The sequence below is a fragment of the Pristiophorus japonicus genome, chromosome 13, assembly GCF_044704955.1.
Source record: "Pristiophorus japonicus isolate sPriJap1 chromosome 13, sPriJap1.hap1, whole genome shotgun sequence".
In the NCBI taxonomy this organism is placed as follows: Eukaryota; Metazoa; Chordata; class Chondrichthyes; family Pristiophoridae; genus Pristiophorus; species Pristiophorus japonicus.
The window spans coordinates 31206034-31223597 of NC_091989.1; the positions used below are offsets into that span (position 1 = coordinate 31206034).

Here is a 17564-nt window from a genome sequence, read left to right on the forward strand (position 1 = left end):
TTATTATGTGATTCAGAAATACATAGCCATTATATTTATAGATTTCAGTATCTAAGAACAGTATCCAAGTACATATTTTTTCCAATATGCTAATACTTGAAAGACCATATTAACTGATAGAATGTTGCTGTGACAGCAATAACACACAATGACTCTATTATGTATGTAAATTACTATATTTTATAATGTATGTAAGTTTTTTGTATTTATTTTATTAACTCACCTGAAATGACAAGCCCTGACTTGTGAAATCCATTCTATCCTGAATAAGTGTTTACAAACGCACCATATCTGCCTCCTTCAATTCTAGCACAGGGAGGTTAAGTGGTGTTTTTCTAAACAGTCATCATGATGGAAGTGCATCACCTACACACATCCAGTAGAAAATAAAATGGTAGCTTGGACACATTCTACAGGAAACTCTTAATTCATGCAGTCGATTAGTACAAGTAAAAATTAATAATTATTTTGAATGCATATTCGACTGAACTGTTTTATCATAAGTATTAATGGTAGCTTTGTTTACTTGAAATGTGTATTTTACCTGCATGCACATCTAAAATAAGTATATAGTTATGAATTTAATAATTATTTTAAGCACATTTATTTTGGTGTAAATACAAAGTTATTAATCATATACATTTACTTATGTGGCTTTCCTCATGTACACTGTGTACATTAAAAATCTTGTAAGAACATAGAACATAAGAAATAGGAACAGGAGTAGGCCATACGGCTCCTTGAGCCTGCTCCACTATTCAATAAGATTGTGGCTGATCTGATCATGGACTCAGCTCCACTTCCCCGCCCGCTCCCCATAACCCCATATCGTTCAAGAAACCGTCTATTTCCATCTTAAATGTATTCAATGTTCCAGCTTCCACAGCTCTCTGAGGCAGCAAATTCCACAGATTTACAACCCTCTGCGAGAAGAAGTTCCTCCTCATCTCTGTTTTAAATGGGCGTCCCCTTATTCTAAGATCATGCCCTCTAGTTCTAGTCACCCCCATCAGTGGAAACATCCTCTCTGTACCCACCTTGTCAAGCCCCCTCATAATCTTATACGTTTCGATAAGATCACCTCTCATTCTTCTGAATTCCAATGAGTAGAGGCCCAACCTACTTAACTTTTCCTCATAAGTCAACCCCCTCATCCCCGGAATCAACCTAGTGAACCTTCTCTGAACTGCCTCCAAAGCAAATATATCCTTTCGTAAATATGGAAACCAAAATTGCATGCAGTATTCCAGGTGTGGCCTCACCAATATCCTGTACAACTGTAGCAAGACTTTCCTGCTTTTATACTTCATCCCCTTTGCAATAAAGGCCAAGATACCATTGGCCTTCCTGATCACTTGCTGTACTCACATACTAATCTTTTTATGTTTCATGCACAAGTACCCCCAGTTCCCACTGTACTGCAGCACTTTGCAATCTTTCTCCATTTAAATAATGCCAAAGTGCATGACCTCATACTTTCCAACATTATACTCCATCTGCCAAATTTTTGCCCACTCACTTAGCCTGTTTATGTCCTTTTGCACATTTTTTTTGTCCTCCTCGCACATTGCTTTTCCTCCCATCTTTGTATTGTCAGCAAATTTGGCTATGTTACACTTATATCTGCACACAGTTCCTGTCAGCCTTTTCTATCATAAATTCCCAGATTCACATTTATAATGGAGACTGGCATGTAAATTTGTTAACTGTAATTACACCCTCCCGCCAGTGAAGGCTCTCTAGCACATCAGCATTGCATCTCCCAGATCCTCAGCTTGTATTACAGAGAAACTCCTATGCTCCAAATCAACTTCTCTGCTTCCTAAATTATTGTACATTTTTAATTTAATATTAAATCAGTGTTATATAAAAATAAGGATAAAATATATGACTTTTAAATGGCAACTAAATTTCGCTTGAAGAATACACTTGATCCTGACACCCCTTATGAAAAGTCACAGGAGATCAACCAGTATATTTTATACAAAAATGAATAGCCTATATATCAGTGCTATTTACAAGGACTGAAACTAAATGAACGGAAATTATTACATCATGAAAACCAGAGTTAGAAATCTCATTTTTTGAAAACAGGTTTGAAGAGACTCAAAGGTCTTGTTATGTTTTATTCCAGTGCAAGCACAAGGTATTCAATGGCCCTGAATTTGCTGGGAAAATAACGGCAAGTTCATGTTGCTCGCCTTTATTAGTGCATAAAAAAACAGCAATTTGTGGCGAGAAAGAGACATGGCATGTGATGCTTGACAATTTGCGCTGCTCCACCATTAGCCTCGCTAACGGGAGTTCACCATCTATCTCCCAATGAGTTTCATGAAATTGTTGGATTTGTATGTAAATATGAATTAAACTCGCTGCAGAAAGTTAGGGCTGCTATTTCATGACGTAAGGACTTTTTTAATGACAAGATGTATGTTCCTGCAATGGCACTCAACCTCTCTCTTCGTCCAATTTTTCTTTCCCTCTCTTTGTTTATCTTTCTTTATCTAATTTGACACTAATTCACCTTATGTCTTTCCTTCATCATTCGCTGTTTCTTTCTCTACCCTTATTGGTTAAGGAGATAGACTATTGGTCCCGTCATCCACCAAGATCCCAGATGCCCATTAACCTCGCTATCAATTCACACTTCTAAAACTTTGCAGCACCAAAATAATTGGAGCTGAAAGATGAGGGAAAAAAATCCAACTCACAGCACAAGCTGTGAGATGCCCCGTTCCAGCAAATGATGTGCCAATTTTAACTTAAAACGATCAAAGTGGGCTTCCATGATGGCCAGGTAAGTAATAGCAACCTCTGGTGTGGTACTGAGCCACATATGCCACAATGGGCCAGGGTCAATCAGCTATTAGCTCCCAAACAAGCAGTTGGGATGCTACAATTGCCATCAGCAAGTTAGATCAGCAATGAGAAAAATCAGCCAGAAGTTCCACCCTGATTGCTGTCCAGTGACCACTGTGGGAAATACCATGTGTCTGGACCCCGGACAGGGAATGGCTGTGATTCCCCCACTCTCCTATGGTTAGATCTTTAGACAGTCACAGTACAATCTCTTGCAGTAAACAGATACAAGCTGACAATGCACATTTGTATCATATGAATCTTATTAAAGTAATAATAAACTGATTAAATAAAAAAGGACAATAAAGAAAAAATCACTATCAGAAGTAGGATTTAAGGAGCTCCAGTTGAGAAATTGTGCACAACTGCACCAGTCTGGTAATTTTAACACCACAAGAATCTGACAGAACTATATTGCAACAATTTTAATCAGCCAAAAAGTCACATTATATATCATAAAAGTAAAAAGTTGAGTTGCAATTCTTAGCCATTATTTAACATTTCCTGTAGACAATACAGGTAATATATGTTAATATTTACAGCATTTTAGGACTTTCCTGATTGTGTATAATTTACATTATTTTTGTTCCGTCTCGAAAGATACAAGAAATGGCTTTACTATTTTGTGTGTCTACTGGCCTATAACCTATAATAATGCACTGTACTAAATCAAGTACTGGCATCACAATTTTAGTTGCACTTGGGACAGCTACAGTTTAATAAGGAGGTGCTAGTTTACAGTATTCCAACCCAGAAGTAATACCATTTCCATCTCCAAAAATAAAAGTACAAAATAGTCTCTAGTACTTCATTGGCTGTAAAGCGCTTTGAGACGTCCGGTGGTCATGAAAGGTGCTATATAAATGCATGTCTTTCTTTCTCTACGCGGTGTCAAACTACATTAATGTAAGGTTATTAGACCATAAAGCTATCTTCTTAGCTTTTACATTTTGCCTTGGTAAATTCTATTAAAAGTAAAATTTTCTATATAAAATTGCAAAGCCCAAATTCACCTAAAATATAAACTTTAACATACTTATAGTTTGATGCAAACAGCAGTATACATATCTCAAGTCTTTCGAGAAATATATTCGAAATATTGATTGATTTGAAATAATGATAAACCATGGTTTTGGGCCCTTAAACTTATTTATAATGTCAGGAAATCAACATAACCATTAGACATACACCATTTCAAGTTACAAGAGTTATTAAGTCGTCAAACATTATATTACAATAGAACTGGGTATTGCATTTTCATCTGTGCTATTATTATATTCAATGTATTATGTCACTTATGCACCTGTAAACATTAGGTCACCTTGCTTTCTGCATTAAAGTAACCAGGGAATATTCGCCTTTAATAAAATACGCAAGATTAATCAGAATGTATTATAGACCTAAAATTCATATTAGAAAATGTAGAATTCAGCTTCCAAATGGCATTGTGGACTATATTTTTCGAAATCTTAATAGTTTTCTTTAAAAGATTGATGCATATCCCAGAAATGAATGCCAATCTAGAACAATGCATGATAAACCCAAGAGATTGGCTTTTTTTGCAATCCGCTTCCAATACTGCAATAACTTGAGGTAGACGAAACGAGCGCCGCATGGGGTGTGGAGAACCCAAGTCGATTAGAATTACTATAATACCAAATGTCCGCCATTTTTCCTGACAGCGCAAAGGACAAAAGAGTAGCTTCAGACACTTTAAAGGTATACGTTTGTAACAGCCAATTTCTTCGTGCACTTTTCGGGACGATTCACATATTTTACTTATTTATTAAACATAAACTGTTTCAAGTATGAATGAAACGACAACCAAATCGATTTTTCTTTAATGACCAGTCCCGTCACTTGTCATGAATATAATTCTCAATAAATCATAGAGAAAGTTGGAAAGTAAAATATTCTTTATTTTAATATATTTCCTTAATAATATAAAAAGCTCCCCTTGCCCACCTCCAATAGGACGAGTGATATTTTGGGATCGCACACAAGAGCCTATTTAGAACTAAAAATATCTACATAAAAACTTAGATATGAATTAAAATCAGTTGTACAATGGAAAGTTTTTTTTCCAATCCCAATCCAATTAAATCCCAAAGATAAACAAATCCACCCTCCCCCAAGATGTTTTCGTTCCACGTTTGCAGTGGTCCACCTTCCCCTCTTGAATTCGAAGTACGTTATCCGTTACCTGTGGTATAGAACTATTAAATGTAATTATTTTACGTAATTCGTATCTACAGAAGTAGAATTACATTTAAAAAGTTAAATATAACTAAAATGTAGACATATTTACGGAAGAATCCTTCAGAAAAGGACTAAAAATCATGAAATACTTTAGCATTAACGTCGCATTATATATCTAAACATTACCCGTTGCTAGGTACTCTATCATAATCAGAGAGATGACAGTATGTGCTAAACAGAGAATATATCGCAGGCACGTTTCTTTTCACTTTGAGAACTAAAATGGAGTAAAACGGAAATGTTTATTTATGAAAGTCCAAGTGAGTCCAAAGTTGAAGAATATAGGGATTCAAATTTTGACACAAATGCATTTTTAAAACATCCATATATACTGATATTAATCATATATAGTCAAAAAGAGAAAGTGTTGTTATGGACTATAATCCCCTAAATAAAAAAAAACGGTTCACTAAACCCGCCATATTTCGCGTTGTCAGTCAGTAACCAAACCTACCACCTCGGTCGCAACAGAGGGGAGGAGGGGGAGGGAATCAACGCATATTATTTTAAATTAGACATTTCCTCATAAAATACTTTTGACAGATGTCATGTAACATAATCTTACCTGAAGAGTCCACCGAACCGACAGAAAGACTCCGTTAAACTCGTTTTGCCAAACCAAAACAATGCAATATAATCTCCACCACAACGTAAATACACAAATAGTCCTATATAATTTTGATCACACCGCAGTATTAACGCGGTAATTTTAAACTCGATAGCCGTTCTTCAGTAAATAAAACAATAAAGTCTTAACCGTTACAGAATATTTTATCTCACGGTGAGAAGATTTCCTTAGTTTTTTTGAACAGTCTCTGTGGGATCTGTTGCTATCTCTGTGTACGATTTACTCCCCTTCTTTGGAAAATGGCGGCTACGGAACGTCGTCCTACGGGGCTTACGGGGTAGTGGACAAGGGCGGAGAGCTTAGCACGCATGCGTATAAAGAAACCCGTGAAGGACTTTGCTAGCATTGGCAGTTCGTTTTTGGCTGCGGTGTGAGCGGGTTGAAGAAAATATCAACTATGGTTAACGTAAAGTGGTGCTTCTTTATGGTTAGAGGTGAAAAACAACGTGTTAGTTTTAATGTAATGCGCGGTATTTCAAAAGTGTTTTTTTAATTTTTGAGGTATTACGAGGTGTGTTATTGTAGATAAAATTCTATAAAATGGCGCATGTTTCATACGAAAAAGACGAACAGCGACTTCATGCTTGATGTGTTTGTGTGAGTGACGTCCTTCTCGGCTAACCATTGGTCGCGGTGTAGTCCCTTGCCCTCGCAGATTGGCTATTAATGACGTTATCTTGCTGCATGCAGGTGAAGCCTAGCACACGAAATCAATTCGGTTTAGGAAGCTGTTAATGTGGACGCCATTATATGGACAGAATTGTGCGACGCGATGTGAGGAACTCCTGCCTATAAATTTGGCTTGCAGCTCTCGGGGAAAACTAGACTATCGCACTGAATATTTTAGGCTAACCGTACCGCCCAAGGGAGACGATGATGGAATGTTTTTAACTCGTCTTTTAAAGATGCGTCAAAACAAGATGGCGGCGGCTCCGTTGTCTTGTTTGTCGCAGGTTGGCTGTTCTCGAATTACAGGTCACGTGACCAGGATGAATTCCTCTGCTGCATAATGAAGCTGTGGGGGCGGCTGACGTCTGAGCAGCAGTTTCCATGACACTTCGTGCTGGGTAAAGTTTAATGACAGGAAATGTAATTTGTTTTTAAAGCTGTAAATATATTTCTGAAAGAGCTTAAATCCTAGCGTTATGTAAAATACTTCTGTAAACATCGCGGAAGCAACGTTGAACATGTATTTTTGTATTCATTTCATTAACTCGGTCGATAGTGGGACAACAGGATTTTTTTTTTTGCATGACCTAATTTAACGTCTTTTTTTCAATTCGTGACCCCCCCCGCTTTTAATGCGAGAGCATTGAAAATTATGCCTTGTAGGAGCTCTCCAAGATTTAACTATCTCCGTGGTATAATCGGTCAGCGGGTTCAGCTGTTAATGAAAAGTTCGAACCCATTCGAGACGTCAACTTTCAATTTATTATGGGGAATGTGGCAGTGCTTTTGGTCATGCGTTAGCGTTCCACAACTAGCGAATTCAAATCCAAGGGTAAAAGTGTCATATACACATTACCCATGTCATCCCTCTTCTAAGAACTCGATTAAGTTGATCTGACGAGATTTGTCTTTGTAAAAATTAATGGGACTAAAAGCTGATAAATCCCCATGATCAGAGGCCTATATCCCAGGGTTTTAAGAGATTGCTACAGAGTTAATGGATCCATTGGTTTTGATCTTCCAGGGTTCCCAAGATTATAGAATGGTCCATGTGGATTGAAATGTAACCCTGCTGCTCAAGAAAGGAGGGAACTATAGGAACAGGAGTATGCTGTTCTGCCATTCAATGAAATCATGGCTGATCTGCATTCTATCTCCATATCCTGTATTATCACTGCTTTAAAATTAAAAATTGATCTAGCATTGTTTGTGGAATTGAGCTCCAAATGTGGTAGAAGTATTTCCTAATTTCACTCTAGAAAGGTCTGGCTCTAATTTTTAGCCAATGGTCCCTAGTCTTGGAATTCCCAACGAGCAGAAATAGTTTATTTCTCTACCCTATCTGTTCCCTATTAGGGATGTGTTAACAGGGCACTTGGCAATTGTGTTTGTCAAATCCTGAGGGGTTTTTTGAGCTTGTAACTAGCAGCGAAGATAAAGGGGAATTGGTGGGTGTAGTGTATTTGGCTTTTCAGCAAGCATTTAATAAGGTGCCACACAAGGTTATTGTGTAAAACTAGAGGTCATGAGATTGGGATAATATGTTAGCATGGAGTGAGGATTGGTTAACTGACAGAAAATAGAGTAGGAATAAACAGGTCCCTTTCGGGCTGGCAGGTTGTAACAGGGTACCGCAAGATCCGTGCTTATGCCTCAGCTATTTATAATGAATTGGCTAAAGAGACAGAGTGTAATGTATCCAAGTTTGCTGCCGATACAAAGCTAGGTGGCGGCTCGAATCTCATCACTGAGCGCATGCAGAAATCAAGCGTAGGTAGCGGAAAGAGTGTGTGGAAAACCTGTCCCACCCACCCTTTCCCTCAACGACTATCTGACCAGGACTGTGGTTCTCGTATTGGACTGTTCAGCCACCTAAGGACTTTTTTTTTTAAAAAGAGTGGAAGCAAGTTTTCCTCAATTGAGGGACTGCCTATGATGTGTGAAAGTAAGCTTGGAGGAGTACTCAACGAGCCTGCAAAAGATACAGGTTAGTGAGTGGGCAAGAACATGGCCGATGGAACATAATGTGGAGAAATGTGAAATTATCCACTTTGGTAGGAAAAATAGGAAAGCAGAATATATTTTAAATGGTGAGATTGGGAAAAGTTTAGTATTCAGGGACCTGGGTGTCATAAGAATTGCTAAAAGTTAACATGCAGGTACAGCAAGCAAATGGTATGTTTGACTTTTTATTATGCTATGTTAGACTTTATTATAAAGGATTGGAGTAAGAGTACAACAACAACTTGTATTTATATAGCGCTTTTAAAGTAGTCATATGTCCCAAGGTGCTTCACAGGAGTAAAGAAATCTTACGACAATTATCTAGGGCCTTGAGACCATACCTGGAATAGAAAATAGGTGTGGGTTAGGCCCTTCGAGCCTGCACTGCCATTCAATAAGATCATGGCTGATCATTCCCTCAGTATCCCTTTCCTACTTTCTCTCCATACCCCTTGATCCCCTTAACTGTAAGGGCTGTATCTAACTCACTCTTGAATATATCCAATGAACTGGCATCAACAAGTCTCTGCGGCAGGGAGTTCCACAGGTTAACAACTGAGTGAAGACGTTTCTCCTCATCAGTCCTAAATGGCCTATCCCTTATCCTAAGACTGTGTCCCCTGGTTCTGGACTTCCCCAACATCGGGAACATTCTACCTGCATCTAACCTGTCCCGTCCAAATCTTATACGTTTCTATGAGATCCCCTCTCATCCTTCTAAACTCCAGTGAATAAAGGCCCAGTTGATCCAGTCTCTCCTCATATGACAGTCCAGCCATCCCTGGAATTAGTCTGTTGAACCTTTGCTGTACAGTTTTGGTTTCCTGACCTAGGTTGGCCATGTAGGACTGATGAGATTTCTTGCATTAGAACATAATAGGAGCAGGAGTAGGCTATACAGCCCCTTGAGTCTGCTCCACCATTTAATACGATCATGGCTGATTCGTTCATGGACTTGGGTCCACTTCCCTGCCCGCTCTCCATAACCTCTTATTCCCTTATCGTTTAAGAAACTGTCTCTTTCCGTCTTAAATTTATTCAATGTCCCAGCTTCCACAGCTGAGGCAGTGAATTCCACAGATCCACAACTCTAAGAAATTTCTCCTCATCTCAGTTTTAAATGGGTGGCCCCTTGTTCTAAGATTATGCCCTCTAGTTCTAGTCTCCCCTTCCTTATCAGTGGAAACATCCTCTCTGTATCCACCTTGTCCAGCCTCCTCAATCCTTGTATGTTTTGATAAGATCACCTCTCATTCTTCTGAATTCCAATGAGTAGAGGCCCAACCTACTCAACCTTTCCTCATAAGTTAACCCCCCTCATCCCTGGAATCAACCGAGTGAACATTCTCTGAACTGTCTCCAAAGCAAATATATCCTTTCGTAAATATAGAAACCAAAACTGCACACAGTATTTCAGGTATGGTCTCACCAATACCCTGTGCAACTGTAGTAAGACTTCCCTGCTTTTATACTCCATTCCCTTTGCAATAAAGGCCAAGATTCCATTGGCCTTCCTAATCACTTGCTGTACCTGCATACTGTCCTTTTTGTGTTTCATGCACAAGTACCCCCAGGTCCTGCTGTACTGCAGCACTTTGCAATCTTTCTCCATTTAAATAATTTTTTTTTCTGCCAAAGTGCATGACCTCACATTCTAACATTATACTCCATCTGCCAAATTTTTGCCCACTCACTTAGCCTATCTGTCCTTTTGCAGATTTTGTGTCCCATCTTTGTATTGTTGGCAAACATGGCAACATTACATTCAGTCTCTTCTTCCAAGTTGTTAATATAGATTGTAAATAGTTGGGGTCCCAACAACGATCCCTGCGACACCCCACTGGTTACTGGTTGCCAACCCGAGAATGAACCATTTATCCCTACTGTGTTTTCTGTTCATTAGCCAATCCATGCTAATATATATTGCCCCCAACCCTGTGAACTTTTATCTTGTGCAGTAACCTTTTATGTGGCACCTTGTCAAATGCCTTCTGGAAGTCTAAATGCACCACGTCCACTGGTTCCCCTTTATCCACCCTGTTTGTTACATCCTCACAGAATTCTGGCAAATTTGTCAAACATGATTTCTCCTTCATAAATCCATGCTGACTCTGCCTGACCGAGTTTTGCTTTTCCAAATGCCCTGCTACTGCTTCTTTAATAACGGACTCTCGCATCTTTCCAACCATAGGTGTTAGGCTAACTGGTCTATAGTTTCCTGCTTTTTGTCTGCCTCCTTTTTTATTTGAAGATTTCCAATCTGCTAGGCCCTCTCCAGAATCCAGGGAATTTTGGTAAATTACAACCAATGCATCCATAATCTCGGCCTCTACTTCTCAAAACCCTAGGATGCAAGCCATCAGGTCCAGGGGATTTATCTGCCTTTAGTCTCATTTATCTTACTAAGTGCCACCTCCTTAGTGATTGATTGTTCAGTTCCTCACTCCTTATAGCCCCTTGATTATCCACTGTTGAAATATTATTAGTGTCCTCTACCGTAAAGACTGATACAAAATATTTGTTCAGAGTTTCTACCATCTGCATGTTCCCCATTACTAATTCCCTGGTCTCATCCTCTAAGGGACCAACAGTTACTCTAGCCACTTCCCCCCCCCCCCCCCCCCCCCACCTTTTATATACCTATAGAAACTCTTGCTATCTGTTTATATTTTGTGCTAGTTTACTTTCATAGTCTTATCTTTTTCTTAATCTTTTTTTTGTTATTCTTTGGCTTTTAAATGCACCCAATCTTCTGTCGTCCCACTAGTTTTGGCCACATTGTATGCCCTTGTTTTTAATTGGAAACTGTCCTTTACTACTTTAGTTAACCACAGATGGCTATCTCGTCTCCTGTCCTTTCCTCCTCACTGGACTATATTTAAAGAGTTGTGAAATATCTCAAATGTACACCACTGTCATCAACCATCCTACATTTAAATCTATTTTCCCAGTCCATTTTAGCCAACTCAGCCCTCATACCTTTTTTAGTCTTTTGTTTTAATTTAAGCTTAGTATGCTGGTTAGAGATCCAACTTTCTCACCTGCCATCTGAATTTGAACTTCAATTATGCTATGATCACTCATTCTTCATTCAGGGTTCTGCATCTTTGGAATTCCGAAGAGCTGTGGATGCTGTCGAGTATATTCAAGGCAGAGATTGATTAGATTTTTGGATGCTATGGGATAGTTGAGGAAGATCAGGCATGATTTTATTGAATGGCAGAGCAGGCTTAAGGAACAAATGGCCTACTCCTATTTCTTATGGTAATTTTAAATATGGGTGCTGTGTGGTTACTAAGTGATCCATTTTCTACACTGTATAAAAAGTCTAACAGCTAAAATGTAGCCAATCTTCAAAACTAAAAGTTTAATACAAACAGTTGGGATAAATGGCTCCTTTTTCCGGTTGGTAAACTGTAACTAGTGGAGTGCCACAGGGATTGGTGTTGGGGCCGCAACTATTTACAATTTATATTAATGATTTGGATGAAGTGACCGAGTGTAATGTAGCCAAGTTTGTTGATACAAAGCTGGGTGGGAAAGCAAGTTGTGAGGAGGACTCAAAATCTGCAAAGGGTTATAGACAGGCTAAGTGAGTGGGCAAACATTTGGCAGATGGAGTATAATGTGGGCACGTGTGAGGTTATGCACTTTGGCAGGAAATTTTTTTTTAAACATTTTAAATGGGAGAGATTACAAAATGCTGCAGTACAGAGGGACTGGAGGTCCTTGTGCATGAAACATGGTTAGTATGCAGGTACAGCAAATCAGGAAGGCAAATGGAATGTTGGCCTTTATTGCAAGGGAATGGAGTATAAAAGCAGAAGTCCTGCTCCAACTGTACAGGCTATTGGTGAGACCACACCTAGTGTACTATGTACAGTTTTGGTCTCATTTTAAGGAGGGATATACTTGCATTGGAGACAGTTCACTAGGTTGATTCCTGAGATGAAGGGCTTGACTTTTATGAAGAAAGGTTGGGCCTATACTCATTGGAGTTTAGAAGAATGAGGGATGATCTTACTGAAACATAAGATACTGAGGGGGCTCAACAAGGTAGCTGCAGAGAGGATGTTCCACTCGTGGTGGAATCTAGAGCTAGAGGGCATAGTTTAAGAATAAGGGGTTGCCCAATTAGAACTGATGAGGATGAATTTCTTCAGAGGGTTGTAAATCTCTGGAATTCTCTACCTCTGAGCTGTGGAGGCTGGGTCATTGAATATATTAAGGTGGAGATAGACATAGAACGATAAGGGAGTGAAGGGTTATGGGGAGCGGATAGGGAAATGGAGCTGAGTCCATGATCAGATGAGCCACGATCTTATCAAATGGCGGAGCGGGCTCGAGGGGCCAAATGGCCTACTCTTGCTCCTATTTCTTACGAATTTTGTGGTTGCAGTTTACTTGGACCATCTGTCCAGTATATGATGAATTGCACTTCCTCTGCTGCTCGGTAACGTGCAGTGTCCATGTTTTTTTTAAATTGATACTGTAAATTTTCCAAATAAACTGGTTAGTTGAATGCCAAATGACTTGTTTCCATGTTGTAATTTCTATGCAAATTAGGAAATTTGTTAATGCCAGTTAAGAATCTCTTTGCTTTTTTGTCAAGCAGTCTTGCATTGCTAATCTATTTAAGTAGGCAACTTTTTTTGTTACAAAATTGCTCTAATTTCTGGGATTGGCTTTGCTAGGAGAACTAATGGAAATGTGGCTTTTTTTTAATGTTGACTTTGAATTTTTTTTTTGTTTTACAACATTTCCCCATAAAAATCTATTAAACTCCAAACCTGCAAGGATCTGGGATTAAATTCAAGAAATGGTTGGGAAACAATAAGGACTTGTTTTAAGAGTTGTGGAGAGAAAGGGTTGCCCTCCCGTCAGTTCTTGGGCTCATTACTGTTTCTGATTTACAAATATGACCTGGATTCAGAAATGCAGTGGTCAAAGTTGCAGATACCAAACTAGAAGGAATAGTGGAAGCTGAAGTGGCAGCTCAAGCTACAGAATGATTTGGCAAAATATGTAATTGGGCAGACCAATAACAGATAAATTTCAATGTAGGAAAATGTAAAGTGCTACACAAGAAATAGATGAGTTGTTTGGTGTCACTAGTAAGGCTGGCATTTATTGTGCATCCCTAGTTGACCTTGTGGTGGGTCTTTTTGAAGGTGCTCCCACAATGCTGTTGTAGGAAGCTACAGGATTTTGCTCCAGCAGCAATGGAGGAATGGCTATGTACTAATTCGGGGTGGTGTCTAACTTGAAATGATGAGTGTTCCCTCCATCATCTCTGATGGAGGTCATGGGTTTGGGAGGTGCTGCTGAAGAAGCTTTGGCAAATTGCTGCAGTGCATCCTGTAGATAGTGCACTGCAGCAATGGTGGATGTTTCAGCCAGTGGCAAGGATGCTGATTAAGCAGACTGCTTTGTCCTGGATAGTGACAAGCTTGCGTGTTGGAACTGCATCCATCCATTCAAGCGGTGGTATTCCATCACACTCCTGACTTGTGCCTTGTAGGTGTAGAGGCTTTGGGAAGTCGGGAGGTGAGCCAGTTGCTGCAGAATACACAGTCTCTGACCTCCTAATAGCATTTATGTGGCTGGTCCAGTTTAGTTTCTAGTCAATGGGTTTGGACCCCCCCCAACCAAAATTCAGCAATGGTCATGCTATTGAATGTCAAGGAGATGTGATTATGTTCTTGTTGAGATGATTGTTGCCTAATATTGGTGAGGCCCTGTTGTCCAGGTCTTGTTGCATGGACTGCTGAACACTGCAATCATCAGAGGACTGCCCCACTTCTGACATGATGATGGGAGGGTCATTGATGAAGCTGCTGGAGATAGTTCAGCCTAGGACACTGCCCTGGGGAGCTCTTGCAGTGAGTTTATTGAAATAACTATGGATTAAGCTGCAAGCGATTGACAGACTTGGAAGATGCCACTAAACATGTGAAACCAATGCAGAGCAGCAGTCAACAAAACCAATAGGATAGTGACTTGCATAGCTAAACTAGAATACAAACTGGTGCTCTAGCCAGACAACACCTAGAATACTATGCCAGTTTTGGTTGCCAAGAATGGAGGGAAACAGTCAAACACAAGGCAGTACACAGGAGCCACAAGGCTGACCTCCAGTTATAGAAACTTGCAGCACAGAAGGAGACCATTTCGGCCCATCGTGTCCATGCCGGCTGGCACAGCCCTTGGTCAGAGGCCCTGAAGGTTACATATAAACCTATGAACAATGACTGAGGCACAGAGCACCCTGCCCAACCAGTCTGCCTCAGAACTGCAACACCCCTTGTACTGAAACATTTTACACTCCATCCCAATTGGAGCCATGTGATCTCCTGGGAGAGCAAAAACCAGATTTAAAAACCCAGGCCAATTTAGCGAGAGAAAAATCTGGGAAAATTCCCCTCCGACCGATCCAGAAGATCACCCTGGCCGTATTTGATTCCCTGCAGTACTTGCCATTTATATCGGTGCTGTCCAACAAAAGGTCATTCAGTCTGATCCCAATTACCAGCTCTAGGTCCGTAACCTGCAGGTTACGGCACTTTAAGTGCCCATCCAAGCACCTTTTTTAAATGTGGTGAGGGTTTCTGCATCCACCACCCTTCCAGGCAGTGAGTTCCAGACTCTCTCAACCCTCTGTGTGAAGTCCACCTCTCCAATCCCCTCAACCTATGTCCTTGTAATAAGACACCTCCACCAATGGAAATAGGCCCTTCAATATCTTGTACATCTCCAATGAGGTCTCCTCTCAACCTCCCCTGTTCCAATGAGATAAAACATTCTAATCCAATCTGTCCTCATAACTAAGATTCTCCATTCTAGGCAGCATCCAAGTAAATCTCATCTGCGCCCTCTCTAGTTCAATCGCATCCTTCCTATAATACGGCGACCAGAACTGCACGCAATTTAAGCATAACCTCCCTGCTCTTGTATTTTATGCCTCGGCCAATAAAGGCAAGCATTCCGTATGCCTTCTTAACCACCTTATCCACCTGGCCTACTTTCAGGGGTCTGTGGACAAGCACTCCAAGGTCCCTTTATTCATCTACACTATTAAGTGGCCCACCACTTAGTGTGTATATCCTTTCCTTATTAGCCCTCCAAGTGCATTACCTCACATTTTTCCAAATTAAATTTCATTTGCCACTGCTCTGTCCACCTGACCAGTAGATTGATATCCTCCTTCAGCCCATGACTTTCCTTTTCATTATCAACCACACAGCCAATTTGTGTTGTCTGCAAACTTAACATAAGAATTAGGAACAAGAGTAGGCCATCTAGCCCCTCGAGCCTGCTCCGCCATTCAACAAGATCATGGCTGATCTGGCCATGGACTCAACTCCACTTACCCACCCGCTCCCCATAACTCTTAATTCCCTTATTGGTTAAATATCTATCTGTGACTTGAATACATTCAATGAGCTAGCCTCAACTGCTTCCTTGGGCAGAGAATTCCACAGATTCACAACCCTCTGGGAGAAGAAATTCCTTCTCAACTCGGTTTTAAATTGGCTCCCCTGTATTTTGAGGCTGTGCCCCTTAGTTCTAGTCTCCCCGACCAGTGGAAACAACCTCTCTGCCTCTATCTTGTCTATCCCTTTCATTATTTTAAATGTTTCTATAAGATCACCCCTCATCCTTCTGAACTCTCAGATTGAGTAGTCTGGGTCTTTACTCGTTATCATCATAAGGTAACCCCCTCATCTCGAATCAGCCTAGTGAATCGTCTCTACCCCCTCCAAAGCTAGTATCACCTTCCTTAAGTAAGGTGACCAAAACTGCACGCAGTACTCCAGGTGCGGCCTCACCAATACCCTATACAGTTGCAGAAGGACCTCCCTGCTTTTGTACTCCATCCCTCTCTCAATGAAGGCCAACATTCCATTCGCCTTCCTGATTACCTGCAAACTTTTTGGGATTCATGCACAAGGACCCCCAGGTCCCTCTGCACTGCAGCATGTTGTAATTTCTCCCCATTCAAATAATGCTCCCTTTTTTTTAAACTTTTTTTTTCCCTCCAAGGTGGATGACCTCACACTTTCCGACATTGTATTCCATCTGCCAAACCTTAGCCCATTCGCTTAACCTATCTGAATCTCTTTGCAGCCTCTCTGTGTCCTCTGCACAACCTGCTTTCCCACTAATCTTTGTCATCTGCAAATTTTGTTACACTACACTCTGTCCCATCTTCCAGGTCATCTATGTATATTGTAAACCGTTGTGGTCCCAGCACCAATCCCTGTGGCACACCACTAACCACCGATTTCCAACCCGAAAAGGATCCATTTATCCCGACTGCTTTCTGTTAGCCAGCCAATTCTCTATCCATGCTGATACACTTCCTCTGACTCTGCGTACCTTTATCTTCTGCATTAACCTTTTGGAAATCTAAATACACCACATCCATCGGTACACCTCTATCCACCATGCTCGTTATATCCTCAAAGAATTCCAGTAAATTAGTTAAACATGATTTCCCCCTTCATGAATCCATGTTGCATCTGCTTGATTGCACTATTCCTATCTAGATGTCCTGCTATTTCTTAATAGTTTCAAGCATTTTCCCACTACAGATGTTAAACTAACCTGCCTTTTGTCTGCCCCCTTTTTTTAAACAGAGTCATTACATTAGCTGCTTTCCAATCTGCTGGTACCTCCCCAGAGAATTTTGGTAGATTATAACGAATGCATCTGCTATAACTTCCGCCATCTCTTTTAATACCCTGGGATGCATTTCATCAGGACCAGGGGACTTGTCTACCTTGAGTCCCATTAGCCTGTCCAGCACTACCCCCCCCCCCCCCCCCCCAGTGATAGTGATTGTCTCAAGGTCTTCCCTTCCCACATTTCCTGTGACCAGCAATTTTTGGCATGGTTTTTGTGTCTTCCACTGTGAAGACCGAAGCAAAATAATTGTTTACAGTCTCAGCCATTTCCACATTTCCCATTATTAAATCCCCCTTCTCATCATCTAAGGGACCAACATTTACTTCAGTCACTCTTTTCCGTTTTTATATATCTGAAAGGTTTTACTATCCGTTTTTATGTTTTGTGCAAGTTTACCTTCGTAATCTATCTTTCTTTTCTTTATGCTTTCTTAGTCATTCTTTGCTGTCATTTTTAA

At 40.3% G+C, this 17564-nt stretch overlaps 1 protein-coding gene and 1 long non-coding RNA gene across 8 annotated transcripts in view; one reads left to right on the plus strand and one right to left on the minus strand.

The window, feature by feature from the left end:
• Positions 1–5975, minus strand: part of kmt2e (lysine (K)-specific methyltransferase 2E) — a 155103-nt gene extending 149128 nt beyond the window's left edge. For all 6 annotated transcript variants that reach the window (XR_011596281.1, XM_070897316.1, XM_070897315.1 and 3 more), the window contains exon 1: positions 5684–5975. The gene's annotated coding sequence lies outside the window, so the exon portion shown is untranslated. The remainder of the gene's footprint in view (positions 1–5683) is intronic.
• Positions 5976–6080: 105 nt separating this feature from the next.
• Positions 6081–17564, plus strand: part of LOC139278490 (uncharacterized) — a 31115-nt gene continuing 19631 nt past the window's right edge. Inside the window, exons 1-2 of one of the 2 annotated variants that reach the window (XR_011596283.1) lie at positions 6328–6343; positions 6437–6813. This is a non-coding gene — a long non-coding RNA (uncharacterized lncRNA). Of the gene's footprint in view, positions 6181–6327; positions 6344–6436; positions 6814–17564 lie in introns of those variants that run through there. The other variant, XR_011596282.1, reaches the window with a different exon arrangement.